This window comes from Chenopodium album, chromosome 17 (genome assembly GCF_948465745.1).
Source record: "Chenopodium album chromosome 17, dcCheAlbu1.1, whole genome shotgun sequence".
Taxonomy (NCBI): Eukaryota; Viridiplantae; Streptophyta; class Magnoliopsida; order Caryophyllales; family Amaranthaceae; genus Chenopodium; species Chenopodium album.
The window spans coordinates 31,307,501-31,323,673 of NC_137850.1; the positions used below are offsets into that span (position 1 = coordinate 31,307,501).

A 16,173-nucleotide genomic window follows, 5' to 3' on the forward strand; every position below is an offset into this window, starting at 1 on the left:
AGCTTGCATGTGGAACCCATATCCCTAGTGTTTAGTATATTGAATTTCTCGATTCATCTAGACTTCTTGATACCTTAGTTACCAACCGCATCTTCCGCAAACTTCGAAGTAGCTTGACCTAGGCTATAGCTTACACCTATTCATTCCATTGGGTTCGACCCTTGACTTACCCTATACTCATATTAGGTTGGTCGAGTGTTTATAAATTTTCTTTGACTCTAGGAAAGGGTAGAGGACGACCTACATTTTTCCCGTGTCAAAAATGGCGCCGTTGCCGGGGAAGGATATTGGTGCTTTGTTATAGTTGTTGAGTCTATTTCACCATTAATTGAAAAATACATAAAGATTTTCTTTAAGGCTACATTTGTAGCCGTGCTACTAACCATTTCTTTTGAGATTTTATGCATAGAGCACGTGATCATTCACTAGTGCCATTTGATCCGGAAATTGAGAGAACTATTGCAAGGTTGAGGAGTGCTAGACGATCTTTGAGCCCTAGCATTTCAAGTGAAGAAGAGCCACAACAAGAAGAACAAGCAAGAATGGGAGAAAATCTGAGAGTGGCATTGAAAGAATTGGGGATTCCCAGTGCATATAGATTTGAGAGTGGGATCGCTCCGCCTATAACACCGGCAAATGATTTTGAAATAAGACGGGCAATGATTACTTTGATAGAGAGGCGACAATTTAGTGGGGCCAAGCATAAAAGCCCACTAAACCATCTCAAGGAGTTCGAGAAGTATTGCAATACCATCAAGGTGAACGGAATTCCCCAAGAATTCATCCGCCTCAAGCTCTTTCCCTTTTCTCTCATAGGTCGTGCTTTGGAATGGCTAGACAAGGAGGTAAAGCCGAATTCTCTAAGGACATGGGACGAGGTCACCAAGGAATTTCTATCCGGTTTCTATCCTCAAAAGAAAACGGCGGAAGCTAGAGCTTTGATTCAAGGTTTCAAGCAAACGCCAAATGAGAGCCTCTATGAAGCATGGGAGAGATACAAGGAGTATCAAAGAGAATGTCCTCATCACGGAATTCCAACCTATCAAATCATTCAAATTTTCTATGGAGGTCTTAGCCCTCAAGGAAAATCATGTTTAGATGGAGGAGCCGGAGGTCCTATCATGAACAAAACGGAAGAGGAAGTGGTGGACATAATTGAGGACGTAGTGAGGTACTATAGAGATTGGCATGATGGAGAAAGAGAATCAACTAGCAAGAGTAGCTCTTCGGTGTACTCGGTTGATCATCTAAATGCAATTAACAATCTATCCTCTCAAATGACAAACTTGGGGAAGGAGATGTCTGCTATCAAGGCAAAGTTGGAAAGCTCTACCTACCAAGTTTCAAGTCTTCCCTCCCAAACTAAGGGGAGAGGTACGTCTTCTAATTCTCAACCCCTTCCTTCTTCTAGTAACATTCCTAGTGGATGCTTGTTTTGTAATGATTGTGGGTCGTATGAGCATGATGTTTCTAGTTGCCCTCATGCATGTATGGATGTTTGTGATGATCAAGATGGAAATGTGAATGAGCATGTGAACTATGTGTCAAATAATCATGATTCTAGGTTTTAGAATCAAAGAGGTCAATGGAATAGGAATTACAACAATCATGGCAATTTTGGCAACTATAACCAAGGTGGTGGTTATAGGAACCAAGGGAACCAAGGTTCTCGAGGTAACTATAACAATCAAGGTTATAGTAGCCAAAATCAAAAACAAAATTATGGTAATCAAAACCAAGGTTATGGGAATCATAGTCAAGGTAGTGGTAACCATAATCAAGGTTATGGTCAAAATCAAAGTAGGGGTAATTGGAAAAATCAAGGGAGAGGCAATTTTCAAAACAATGCTCAAAGAGGCCCTCCACCCGGATTTGCTCCAAAAGCCCAAAATGATAATTCCTATGTTCAATCCTCTTCTTCTTCGCATAGAACAAATTTGGAAGAAATCATTGAAAATCCAACAAAGTTGTTAAACACTTACATGACCGTAAGTGATAAGAAATTTAATGAAATGATGACTCATAATAAGATGCTTGAATACCAAATTTCTCAACTTGCTAATGCTTTGAAAGACCATGGTAGTCCTTCTTCTTTACCTTCCCAAGGCCTAGATCCTAAGAGACCGGTCAATGCTATTGTCACATGGAGTGGTAAGGTCCTTGAGGAAAGTTTGCCTAGGATGAGTGAGACTAAAGAGGGCACAAAAGGGGCGTTGGTTGAAGATGAGAGAAATGGTGCATCTTTGAGTGAGGTTGAGATTGAGAAACCTAGTGAGGTGAGAGTGGAGAAAGAGATTGTGAAACCTAAGCTTCCTTATCCACAAAAATTCATGAGACACAAGTTAGATGAACAATTTGGAAGATTCATAGACATGCTTAAGCAACTTCACCTCTGTTTACCATTTACCGAAGTTGTCACCCAAATGCCCAACTACGCAAAATTCCTCAAGGACATTTTGAGTGGTAGGAGAACATGTGATGGTGTAGAGACGGTGAACTTGACCGAGAATTGTAGTGCTATCATAATGAACAAGATGCCACCTAAGCTAAAAGATCCCGGAAACTTTTCTATCCCTTGTGCCATTTATAAAATGCAAATTGAGAATGCCTTGTGTGACCTAGGAGCTAGTGTTAGCCTTATGCCATACTCGGTATACCAAAGACTTGAGCTAGGAGAACTCTTACCTACTATCATCACTTTGCAATTGGCCGATATGTCAATTAAGTTCCCTAAGGGTAAGGTAGAGGATGTTCCTTTAAGGGTCGGGAAATTTGTTATTCCGGTGGATTTTGTTGTGCTTGAGATGGATGAAGATGCTAATATCCCCATCATTCTAGGGAGACCATTCCTTGCTACTTCGGGTGCTTTGATAGATGTAAAAAGTGCTAAAATTTCACTCAAAGTAGGGGATGAAGTGATATAATTTGATTTGAATGATAGCATGAAATATCCAAGTTCTTCTCTAGAAAATTGTATGTTAATTGATTCTCTCGATCATGTTGTGTCTTCCATGCATGAGCAATTACTCACTTCTAACGATGCTCTTGAGAATGTTTGTATGAAGATTTGCTCAATGGAAGCTTTGAGGATGATGAAGAACAAATGTGTTTGAGCATTTCTAACCAAGAAGCATTGCAAGTGGCAACATCGAAGGAAGGTAAAGGTGCTCCAATGGTTGAGCTCAAACCTCTTCCATCACACCTTAGGTATGAGTTTTTGGGACCCAACTCCACTTTTCCCGTGATTGTTAGCTCTTCTTTGAGTGAGCATCAAGCTCAAAAGTAGTGTGGTGTTTTGAAAAAGCACCGAAGTGCTTTGGGTTATACCATTGATGACCTCAAAGGTATAAGCCCCGCTTTATGTACACATCACATAACTCTTGAGGATGGTGCTTTACCTTCTATTAAGAAGCAACAAAAGTTATACCCCTAAATGGGAGAGGTAGTGAAAAAGGAGATCACCAAACTTTTGGATGCGGGAATCATATTCCCCATTTCTAGTTCTAGATGGGTTTTTCCCGTTCACGTTGTCCCACAGAAGGGAGGTATGACCGTCGTTGAGAATGAGAAAGGTGAGCTCATTTCGACGAGGACGGTCACGGGATGGAGGATGTGTATAGACTATAGACGTCTAAACACATCAACAAAGAAAGATCATTTCCCCCTTCCTTTTATTGATCAAATGCTTGAAAGACTAACAAGGCACAAGTTCTATTGTTTTCTTGATGGCTATTCGGGATTTTTCCAAATCCCTATCCACCCGGATGACCAAGAGAAAACAACATTCACTTGTCCATATGGTACATTTTCTTATAGGAGAATGCCATTCGGCCTTTGCAATGCTCCCGCGACATTTCAAAGATGCATGATGAGTATATTTGGAGATATGTTGGAAGAGGAGATGGAGGTTTTTATGGACAACTTCTCCGTAGGAGGTGTTTCATTTGAGGCATGCCTTGAAAACCTTGAAAAATGTCTTGCAAGGTGTGAAAAGGTGAACTTGGTCTTGAATTGGGAAAAATGTCACTTCATGGTGGAGGAAGGCATAATCCTTGGCCACAAGATCTCTCATAAGGGGATAGAGGTGGATAAAGCTAAAATTGAAGTCATTGGAAAGCTTCCACCTTCGGTGAACGTAAAGGGAGTGAGATCTTTCTTAGGGCATGCCGGGTTTTATAGAAGATTCATCAAGGATTTCTCACTCATTGAAAAGCCTCTTAATAATCTTCTTCAAAAAGATGCCGACTTTGTGTTTGATTATAAGTGTTTGGAGGCATTCAACAAGTTAAAGAAAGCTCTAATCTCTACTCCTATTATACAAGCTCCAAGATGGGATTTACCATTTGAGTTGATGTGTGATGCAAGCGATTCGGCAATAGGAGGTGTTTTGGGTCAAAGGGTGGACAAGAAACTTCATGTGATCTATTATATGTCCAAGACTCTAAATGGAGCTCAATGGAATTACACTACAACGGAGAAGGAATTTTTGGCCATAGTTCATGCTTTTGAGAAGTTCCATTGTTATCTATTGGGTTCCAAAACCATTGCCTTTACCGATCATAGGGCTCTCAAGTATCTTTTTGCTAAGAAAGAGTCCAAGCCAAGGTTGATTCGGTGGGTTCTTGTGCTCCAAACCTTTGACATTGAGATTAGGGATAAAAGAGGAGCGGAAAATGTTGTGGCGGACCATCTTTCTCGTTTGGAAGATTTTCAAATTCAAGATGATGGTTCTCCAATTGAAGATAGAATGCTTGATGATTTCTTGTACGCTATTGAAGCAAGGGAACTCCCATGGTTTGCCGATTTAGTGAACTTTCTTGCATGTGGGGAGTTTCCTCCTTCTTTTTCTAAGAATCAAAGAAAGAAGCTCAAGAGAGAGGCACGGCATTATGTGTGGGATGATCCCATCTTATACAAGCATGGAGTCGATGGTTTACTTAGACGTTGCGTGCCAAACGAAGAAGTGCCTAGTGTCTTGAAAATGTGCCATTCGGATCCAAGCGGGGGCCATATGGGCGCCTCTAGGACCGCCACTAAGGTCCTTCAATGCGGATTATGGTGGCCACATCTCTTTAAGGATTCATGGGGCTTTGTCAAGACATGTGACCGATGTCAAAGAGTTGGAAACATCTCCAAGAGAAATGAAATGTCTTAACAACCCATACTTGAGTTGGAAGTGTTTGATGTGTGGGGTATTGATTTTATGGGACCTTTCCCCTCATCTTTCGGAAATCAATATATTCTTGTGGCGGTTGATTACGTGTCTAAGTGGGTTGAGGCCATTGCCTCCCCAACTAATGATCACAAGGTGGTTATGAAGTTGTTTAAGAAGATAATCTTTCCAATATTTGGGGTTCCCAACGCGGTGATAAGCGACAAAGGTTCTCATTTTATTCACCATGCCTTTCAAAAGATGTTGACAAAGCATGGAGTCCAACAAAGATTCGGCCTCCCATATCATCCTCAATCAAGCGGTCAAGTGGAAGTCTCTAATCGTCAAATCAAACTTATCCTTGAAAAGACGGTTGCGAGAAATTGAAAGGATTGGTCGGATAAGTTGGATGATGCTCTTTGGGCCGATCGAACGGCTTTTAAGACCCCCATAGGTACCACTCCATACCGCCTAGTCTACGGCAAGTCATGCCATCTCCCGGTTGAAATCGAACATCGTGCTTTGTGGGCAATGAAGAAGATAAACTTTGACTTGGCAAGTGCGGGGGAGAAAAGGTGGTTAGATCTTCATGAGTTAGAGGAGCTTCGGTTTGATGCCTATGATTGTGCTAGTGTATATAAAGCTCGTTCCAAGGAAACGCATGACAAGCTTATTGAGAAGAAAGATTTTTGTGTTGGCGATAAGGTTCTTATCTACAATTCAAAAATGAAGTTGTTTCCCGGAAAACTCATGTCAAGATGGAGCGGTCCCTATTTGGTCAAGAATGTTTTCCCAAGTGGTGTTGTAGAGGTCTCAATGATGGATTCTTCTTCTCCATTTAAGGTCAATGGCCATCGTCTCAAGAAGTACTTCGATGGTGCTTTTGTTGGCCTTGTTCACTCATTGCTTTGCCGGCAACCACCTTAATTGGTGGAGAACATCGAGCTATGACGTTAAACAAGCGCTACCCGGGAGGCAACCCGGTTTTCTAACCTTTTTCTTTTGATTTTACATTTTTCTTTATTTATTTTATCTTTGAGATTTTTCTTATTTCTCTTTCTTTTTAATTGTTTTCTTGATTTTAGGTACCATGAGATTGATTCGGAGACAATTTCCAACAATTTTGGTGTTATTTCAAGCTTTCTCGAGGTTTGGTTAAGTTTAGGTGGAATATTGTTGAGGTTTTATGCTCTCATGTTTGCACTTTTCAAGCTTTCAAATATCCCCTTATGCAAACACGAGAGTATATTCATGGCCGACATATTATTGCTTGGTGCACGCGCACCATAGGCTGCGCGCGCGCACCAAAGGGGTCAGAAAATTTTCACTTCTTTTGGAAAAAATTGCAAGTTTTTAAACCATCCCCGTACCCACCTGGTGCGCACGCACCATAACCCTGCGGGCGCGCACCATAGGGGTCAGTGATTGGCCAAATTTTCCAGCATAAACAGGCACACCTGGTGCGCACGCACCCCTGCCTGCGCGCATGCACTTGGAGGGCAGGGATTTTTGCCCCTGTCGCCAGCCAACGCAGGCCAGCACCACTGCGCTGGTGCGCACGCACCAGGCTCCTGCGCGCACGCACCAGCCGCAGCAGCCTGGCGCGCGCCCTCCCTTTAAACCCCAAATGTTCCACCTTATTTCCCCTTTCTCTCTCTCCGATTTCTTGCTTCTCTATCCTCTCATCAAACCCTATCATCCTTTCTAGCAATTACACCTCAATTTCACCTCTTTTATTTTCATTTTAACACCAAATTACATCAAATTCATCACATTTTCGATTTTTAACAAAAAAATTTCCAGATTTTCGAACCATAAATTCAAAAATTTTGGGTTATTTTCGAAATTTTGAGAATTTGTGTGAGGTTTGGAACTTATCTTTGGGTGTTCTATTTGTTGTTAAATCTTCATTTTGGGCAATTTGCAAGTAATTCAAGGCTACATTGAGGTATAATTTCTTATTTTCTAGTCATCTTCTTCCTCATTGTTCAAGCTTGAAACCTTGTTTTTGCTTTCATGGTAGAACTCCATTGTTGGTTCCTTTAACTTGTAATTTGTGTTGAATGATATCATTGAGTGTTAAATTGAAGATTTTTCATGTTTAATTTGTATAATTTGCTTGATTCCTTGATTCACCAATGTTGGTCATTTTCTCTCTCATGGGTATTCTTTATAATGGTTTTATTACTTTGATAATTCAATGCTTGAGGTTATTTTTCTTAATTTGACTCATGATTTGGTCTCTTATGTTCATTTTTGCCTTTAATCCATGCTTACTTGTTTCAAATTCATGATTCTATATTAATGGCATTTTGTTCATATGTAGCTATATCATGACTTGGTCTTTTACTTGTTTCTACTTTGAGATAATTGCTTTTGTTCTTGATTCTTGAGCAATTACTTATGTTCTTATTGCAATATGACATATAAGTTTGCTCATGAGTTATGCTTCTTCTTGTAGATGGCTCCAATCCGTCACAAGAAGCGGGCAAGAACAAGTTCTAGCAAGCCAAGGCATGTTGTTCCACCTCCACCCGAGGTAGAAGAGACATATAGCATTGAGTTTTCTAAGGAATCACATTGGGATCGTTTCAAACGTCTATCGAAGAGAAAGCTTAGACCAACAAGATTTTACAATCAAGCAACAACCAAGTTTCTTGGCATAGATGAGGATGTTTGGCTTCTTGCAAAGGGCCTTCATCTTTTGGAATTCTTGGATTTGAGCGCCCCTACTTATGCTAGGGTTACTTATGAATTTCTTTCTTCTCTTGAGGTAGTCCGAGAATCGAGTGACGGTTCTTCAAGGACTTTGACATTCCAAATTTTCAATCGTGATCACTCATTGACGGATTCTCAACTATGTTCTTACTTCAAGTTTCCTTGGGCCGCGGACGCGGAACAATGCATCGACCCGGCACATGATCAAATGGCAGAGGATCATGGATATAATGAGCAACGTTGGTGGAGAAGTATCTCGGAGGAAGGGAAGTATGAGCCTCAAAATTCCAAGACCGCCTCCATGATTCATCCGGCTATGCGGTATTTTAACCGTCTTCTCACTTATGCTCTTTGCTCCAAAGACTCTTTGGGAGCTATCTCTCGAGAGGAGCTTTTTTGGCTATGGATAGCCGACCAAAATGACTTTGAGATTGAGTTGGTGGATTTCACAGAGCACTTCATCAATCGTCTATTGGATATTCGGGATGGAGTTAGCCTATTGGGGAGCATCCAATTGGGAGGGATGATTTCTATCCTAGCTCTATGCATCAATGAAGACTATAAGACTTTGTTAAATGAGCTTCCCCCGATTATTGATCCTCGAGAAAAATCTTCTTCTCATTTCCTCAACATCTCTGCCCTTGTGAACCAAAAGTTCCTTGATCGTACGAAGAAGGATGATGTCTTCATTTGGAAAGTTTCTCGAGTTAAAGAATGGTTTTTAATCCAATGCAAAGAGGCAACCACCCGTCCAAGAGTGAAAGACTCCTTTTCTTGGAGGCCTCCAATGCAAGATATTCCTCCTTCTATTAGGCGTAGGACGAATCAAACAAGAGGCCGCTCGACCAATGCTCTCTCATCGAATGTTCAAGCTATTCCCATAGTTGAACCGGAAGGTAAACCTATTCCTTCCCCCTCTTCCACTCTTTCTACTTTTGATTTGTCAACCATTCATGCTAGGCTTGATTCTATTGCTAATGTGTTATATTCCATGCCTTCTATGCAACCCTCTAATCTTTGTTATGACTATCATACAAATCAATTGTACGATATGCATGTTCGGAGAGGGGAAATCGAGCCATATGTGAACTACCCTTATCTCCCGGTCCAACAAGGACCTATTCCTCAGTGGGAACCTTTTGATCCTACCATTGGTCCTCGGCCTTGCTACCCTTATTGGGAGGGCCCTCATGTTCACCCTAGTTCTATCATGGGCACCACCCCGGCCACTTACGACTATCGGCGGCCCGGTGGTTGTGATTACACATATGATCCGACTAATCCTTCGCCCTTTCCGGACCCTGAGACTTTTGGGCGGTGGGGTAGGTCGGGTGAGCCGGTCTTAGATGATTGGTCTCAATATTTTGAGGATGATAGAGCTAGGAGGAATGGTAGGATAAGGGGTAAGTCACCCATGGACGTGAGTGAGATGGCTAGCTCTAGTCATGTGATGGAGACCGGTGATGGGAGTTCTTATTCTACCCCTTACCATAGTGCGGAGTGATACTACCATGGCTACCCCCCCCCCCCCTTCTTATGTGCTTTATATGATGTTTCTCGATTGCCAATATGTCTTTAGGTTTAGAGTTAGGAGGGTGGTCCAGTCTAAGCTTAGGGGTGTTTTCTGCATTTGTTTCTGTGCTTCACCATATTTCCCCCCATGCTTTTGTAGTTCATTCCTGATCTCCTATGCTTCTGATATTGATCTCTGTGTTGTTCGGTTTTATGATGATGCTGCTGTATTTCTACTGATTTCTCTGCCCGGTTATTGGTTTGTTATTTGTTTCGCTGATTGTTGTCCGCTGAGTTTCTCTATGTCCTTCTTTTCTTTTGTATTGAAGTTACTAACAATTTTCTTTGTATATAGTTTTTTTTGTTATTCCTCACCTTGCTCTATTGCTTATGCTTTGGATTTCGACGATTCATCGAGGTGCTCTTCCACCTTTTTCAGATCATGTGCATTACCTTTGGCGCCCGGTGAGATCTTTCTATTTCTTTTCTTTTTTAGTTCTAGGAGAAGTTGAATGATTCGAGGTTGTTTGCTTTCTAACACCCTAGTGTGTTTGGGAACATTGGCGTTGTGGGCGAATGTTCACCTGTTTGTTGATTGGGATTTATTTGTGTTAGCATTATTTCCTTTTTGCATTCTACTCCTCCTATATCTTTCTATTTTTCATTTCTTTTTCCTTTTCTTCTTTTTATTTTTCTTTCTCTTTTGTTTTCATTTTCCTTTTTGTTTTCCTTTTTCTCTTTTCCTTATTCTTTTGTTTTCTTTTTATCTCTTTTCTCTTGTAAAAAAAAAACCAAAACAAAAAATACTAATAAATAAAAACTTAAAACAATACATAAAAAAAACAGAAAAAAAAAAAAAGAAAAACCACTTTAACCTTGTTTTTGTGAATATGAATAAATGTTTTTGCTTTTACTTTGGCTTTAATACCACTTGAACTTGCACATTGGCTATTTTTCTTCCTAAATACAATGGTTTGCACGGTTTGAGAGTATCTTTGGTTGATTCAAGGATAGAGTATGCTAAGGTAGTAGTATAGACCTTTTGGGGCCTTGAAGCCGGATTCTTTTGGTTTGTGGTAAGACGGAGTTGCTTCCTTTGGTGGATTTGACCCCTTTAGTAAGTTTTTGCTACAACCGTGTGAGGTTTCTCTTTTTCAAGCCTTCATCATTCTTGATTGTGCGGCGTGGATCCTCCACCTTTGCATCCCTGATCTTGAATCTTGACTCATAATTCTCAAACACGAGACCGAACAACCTAGGAAGGACAAAGGCCATTTTTAGGGGTGGTAATTTTTCATTTCTAGGATTTTCTCCTTTCTTTTTAGTTCATTGGGTTTACATTTGCCATCTTGATAACTATTTGAGCCATTCCCCTTCTTTTCTAGCCACATCTTTAGAACTTTGAACCTTTTGTTTCTTTTCGTTCCAATATTGGTTTTTGTGAAGCAAATGGTCATGCCTTTGGAGTTTGTGATATAGAAAGTTGGAAGTTGTTTTATTTGTTTGCGAACTCGTCTATTGTACATATTGTGAATAATGGCAAATGAATATGATCGAAAAAGCTGTCATAGTTTAAAAAGGCAAGGACATAATAAATGCAATATCAAAAAAGTCGTCCAAAGTTAAAAGAGGCGAGGACAATTGCTTTGATATAATGAAAATTACATTAACAAGGGAAAATGAAAAATTCAAAAAATAGTTTGATGTGATTCTTTTCCCTTTTCTCGCATTGAGGACAATGCTTCCTTTTAGCTTGAGGGAGAAGCGTTCACGCTTTTTGTATATATGCTTGTTGATATAGCTTTGAATAAGCTTGGGGGTATTAGTTCGTTTTTGTTTGGTGACTTCTTGGTTTTGGTGTTAAGGTGTGGCCAACCTTTGCTTCATAATCTAGGTGTACCACCAAATTCTAAATTTTAATCCTACCCCTAACCTTTTGCCCTTACGTTACAACCTTTGGGAAAGTCCTTTCGACCTAGTGGTTGAGTCATTCACCGAGGGAGGGCATTATGAGTTAAAGCCTAAAGAAAAAGGATGCAAGGTCGAGATGTCGAGACCCTCAAATTCTAATCTTTTCCGGTTCCTTCGTGGAACCATAGAGACGCTTACTAAGGGAAGATTTTTGGCCATTAGGGAGAACGCGGTTGGATTGGTTGGGATGAAAGTGGATTGCGCCTTATTAGTTCTCTACGCTTAGCATACCCTATGTTTCAATCAACCCTCGATATCTTAGAACGTGCTTACCATTGTTGTTTGAGGAAGCTTGATATCCTTTGTGCCTTGATCATGTGCAAAAATCCTTTGTAAAAGCATTTCTTTTTAAGATTTTAAACTTTTTCTTTTCTTTTTCTTTTTACTTTGCCTCCTTTTTAATAAAAATAGTTATAGGTTAACCTCTTTGGAAACCTTTACGAGAGCATCACTCGTCCTCTAGAGCGATCTAGGGGTTTAAATGGCTTGTCTTTAGTTGCTAAAATTGACCGTGATTCCTACAAAAGTGAGTTAGTGTATATTCTCATCTTCCCTTATTTTCTTGTTTCTTTCTTTGCTTGAGTAGTGTCATCATTTTCCCTTGGGTTTAAATTTGTTTTGCTCGAGGACGAGCAAAAGTTTAGATTAGGGGAATTTGATGAGCGTCGTTTTTGGCGCTCAAAAGAATAAGATTTAGGTTCATTTTCTTTATTTTCTTTCATCATTTTCATATAACTCTTTTAGTTTTATTTGATTTTCCATTTTTTATAATTCACTTTTGTTCTTGATTGGTTTTTACGAGTTTTTCATATTTTTAGTTGATAATTCATAATTTTAGTTTTAGTTTTACCTTGCTACGCTTCCTCTCTTTGTTTTATTTGTGTTTTGTAGATGAAAAATCAAGTCAATTTGCTCATTTTAGGACTGCCATGTTCGCGGGCATCATCTCGAGTGCACTGATGTTGGGGATGCTCGGGAGCGCGAAGTTTGATCAATCAAGCGAAGGAGTCAAAGCCCATGCATCGCACAGGGGTGCGCGCGCGCGGCACAGGGGTGCGTGCGCGCAGACCCAGCTGTGCGCGCGCGCGGCTGGGCTGTGCGTGCGCACGGCCTGTGCAGCCCTCTTCGCTCGATTTTTCTTATTTATTGATTTTGACTTTCTTTTTGGTTACGACTTAACTTTGTACTAGAGAGAGAATTTTTCCAGAAATAGTAGAGAGAGAAGCTTCAGATTTACTTGTTAGTACTTGAATTTGATCTTAGATTTCAATTTAATTTTTGAAATTCCTTCTTCAATTCAATGGATATTTGTAAGATTTCTTTCCCTTGATTTACTTTTAATGCAATTCCTTCTAGTTTCTTGGATTTTGATTGAGATTATATTCCTTGCTTTAGAAATTGTTGATTGATTGATTTTCTTTTGATTTAGCTTTTAATGAATATGAATTTGATTGAAGTTGTTTTGTTTCTTAATTCCACCATGTTTAGTGAGTAGATTAGTTGCTAGGGAGAAGGGGAAGCATGCTTGATTGAAGATTTTTGCTAGTTGATGATGTTAGATTGATTTGAATGGTGCAATTAAATTGGTTGACATAGTTGTGCATGTGATTGATTGGACTAGGAGTGATCAACCTATAAGATTAATCTAGATTGCATTGCAAATTTCAATGACATGAACCCTTGATTTGAGAATTGCTTTAATTGACTGAATTTGATTGTGATTTTCCTAGCTAGCCATTCATAGTGATCCCTAGCTTGGCTTATAGGAGATAACCCTTGAATTCCTTTGATTGCAACTATTGTTTGTCCTTTGCAATGTTTGAATTGATTGAGTGATTTTTCAATTAGCATAATCATTGAGCTTGCATGTGGAACCCATATCCCTAGTGTTTAGTATATTGAATTTCTCGATTCATCTAGACTTCTTGATACCTTAGTTACCAACCGCATCTTCCGCAAACTTCGAAGTAGCTTGACCTAGGCTATAGCTTACACCTATTCATTCCCTTGGGTTCGACCCTTGACTTACCCTATACTCGTATTAGGTTGGTCGAGTGTTTAAAAATTTTCTTTGACTCTAGGAAAGGGTAGAGGACGACCTACATTTTTCCCGTGTCATAGTTATACATAATTAGGTAAATATTTGGTAAATCATATCAATAATAAAATATTACAGTTCGTTACAAAAAATGTCTAAAATCTTTTTACGACATACCTTTTTATTTTTAGTTGTCATTATTGTATTTTAAAAAATATGGAGTATATTAAATCTTTTATTTTAAATAATTATAAAATGAATTGAAGATAGTTATAATTTTAGTATAAGATTTTTTAAAAAAAAAAAAATAACTAAAGGACACATCTGGAGATGAAACGTGTCATTGCTAGTGTGTCTTTTAATATATAGTTATTGATTCTATTATCACTTGGATATGCTGTCAACCTATAATAAGTATAATTAAAATTTTGTATTATCAATAAAGATAATTTTTTCCTATTCTTTACGTGCATATAGTTGTATATATGGTAATAATTCAAAGTAACAAAGTAAATAGGATGAGCTCTGCCTTTATTTTTATTTTTTTTTATAAAAAATTCAAAGTAAATAGGATGAGCTCTGCCTTTATTATTATTTTTTTTTAAAAAAAAAAAAATCCAAAGCAAATACAATCATCATCCAAATGAAAAATTAATCACACGTTATATGGGAGTTGTTATAGGGGAAAATATCTTTGATATTATTATGATGTGATTTAGGAGGATATATATTTTTTTATATAATACAGTAACTTTTTAATCTTATCTTAAAAAACTATCTAAACTTCACTTACGTATCATAAAAATATCTATTTTTGGCCTACGTGGCGTGGCACTTGGCAAAAAAGTGGAATGTTAAGTGTCGTTATCTCGTAGACTGGCTACAAGACCGACTTTATATATTAGTGATATGATTTGATATGATATGATATGATATTAGATTAGATTAGATTGGTGTGTGAAATCCCTAAGAGGGTTGAGGTTTTACTTCCAATTTGACCCTGAAATATTTCCTCGTAAAATTTTGTGTGCATTGCTAAGTTCCTTTACATTCTGTTTTTATATTCCGCAAAAAGTAAGAACTAGGAACTCACATACAATCCACCTCTCCTCCTGTATTCTTCGTCTCAACTAGCACTTTACACGGTAACAGTATTGAGTAGTTTGGTGCAATCCCCATCGGCCTTGATGTTATTTCAGACAATCAGGACAAGTAGTGTAGATTTGGATGAGAAAACCTTTATTAATTCGTTGAGGCAGACAATTGAATAAATTTTCACGTGGATAAGCTTTGAATGTGTTTCAGAAAATGGATAAACTTTTGTCATCTACACCCCAACTTTGCAAATTGCAAATTAACTACGAGTGCTTATCAAGAAAAGTCTGCGTCAATCATGACTCCTTTTAATTTCCTGGCAACACGTTTTAAATCAATTATTAGAGTTACACCTTCGGGTTTGAGCAATAATTTGGCTGATTCAACGCTTTATTACTACGTAATAAGATAATACAACTATACAAGTACTATATAAGTATAATTAATTTGAAAATTAAAAATAAAAAATATACGAATTGAAGTGATAATAATTGAAGTGGTTGATTTGTTAAAAATCTTGTGAAAAGTACAGATTTCATTATAATTTAAGTTAAACCCTAAAAATTAAAGCTTATATTTCATATTATATAGCTTTACGTACTTGTAGGAAATTGGCGTCTAGTTTAAGCAAAAGAATTTTTTCTTAATAATGGCCTAATACAGCAAGTTTTCTAGCCTCCTATTACAATGTAGTTTCAAAGTTCAAACAACTCTACCACATTTGTACATAAAAATATATGTAGAAAAACAATGACTAAATTTATTATTCTTATCTCTATTCGTGTTTAATTACGAAATCTTGATTGGTTGATACATGTTTTATTACGAAATATGTTTGATTAATACATAAAAGTGATATGACATATTCAATCAAGGCATCTAGATCTATCTACTTTTTTCAACTTTGAACAAATTATTGAAGTAATTTAATATTTATATATATAAAGGGGAGTTTTTTCCCGAGATTTTAAAGCGCCACGTAAGATTTTTATTTTTTAAAAATTATTAGAGCGCCACATAGGATTAATATTTTTAAAACTCTGCAATAGGATTATGCCACCTAAGATAAGTTAACGTGCCACGTATGATTATAAATTATAGTTATATCCAATAAATAATTCAAGTGCCACATAAGCATAATTGACCAATGAGATTTTAATAGCTACATTAATTAAATACGAAATATTATATTTTGAGATTAAGAATTTTATCTAATATTTTAAAACAAATACGGAGAAAATGATATATTACGTACAACTAATAAAATAACAAATGTAATCACATAAATATGAAAAATATTTTTTTAAAAAATAAATAAATCGACCCGTAATATAAAAGGGGAGTTTTTTCCCGAGATTTTAGAGCGCCACGTAGGATTTAATTTTCTTAGCGCGCCACGTAGGATTATAAAGTTTAGTTGTAGCCAATTAAATAAGAGATTATTAATTTATTTTACAATTAAATAATTCAAATGCTATGTAAGAAAAATTGACAAATGATATTTTTAAGTTTAAATTAATTAAATATAAAATATTATCTTTTGATATTAAGAATTTTATCTAAATATGCAACAAATTTTAGCACATAAATATAAAAAAATACATTTTAGAAAATTCAAACAAACCGTGCATCGCACGGGCTTCATCTAGTACGTACTATAAAGTGGTCAAATGTCCCAGCGTCTTTC

General features: G+C 37.7%; 1 non-coding gene across 1 annotated transcript; it reads right to left on the minus strand.

The window, feature by feature from the left end:
• Nucleotides 1-927: 927 nt before the first annotated feature.
• On the minus strand, nt 928-1,033 carry LOC145590265 (small nucleolar RNA R71). The gene has a single exon (XR_014101902.1). It is a non-coding gene; the product is annotated as a small nucleolar RNA R71 (small nucleolar RNA).
• Nucleotides 1,034-16,173: the final 15,140 nt, after the last annotated feature.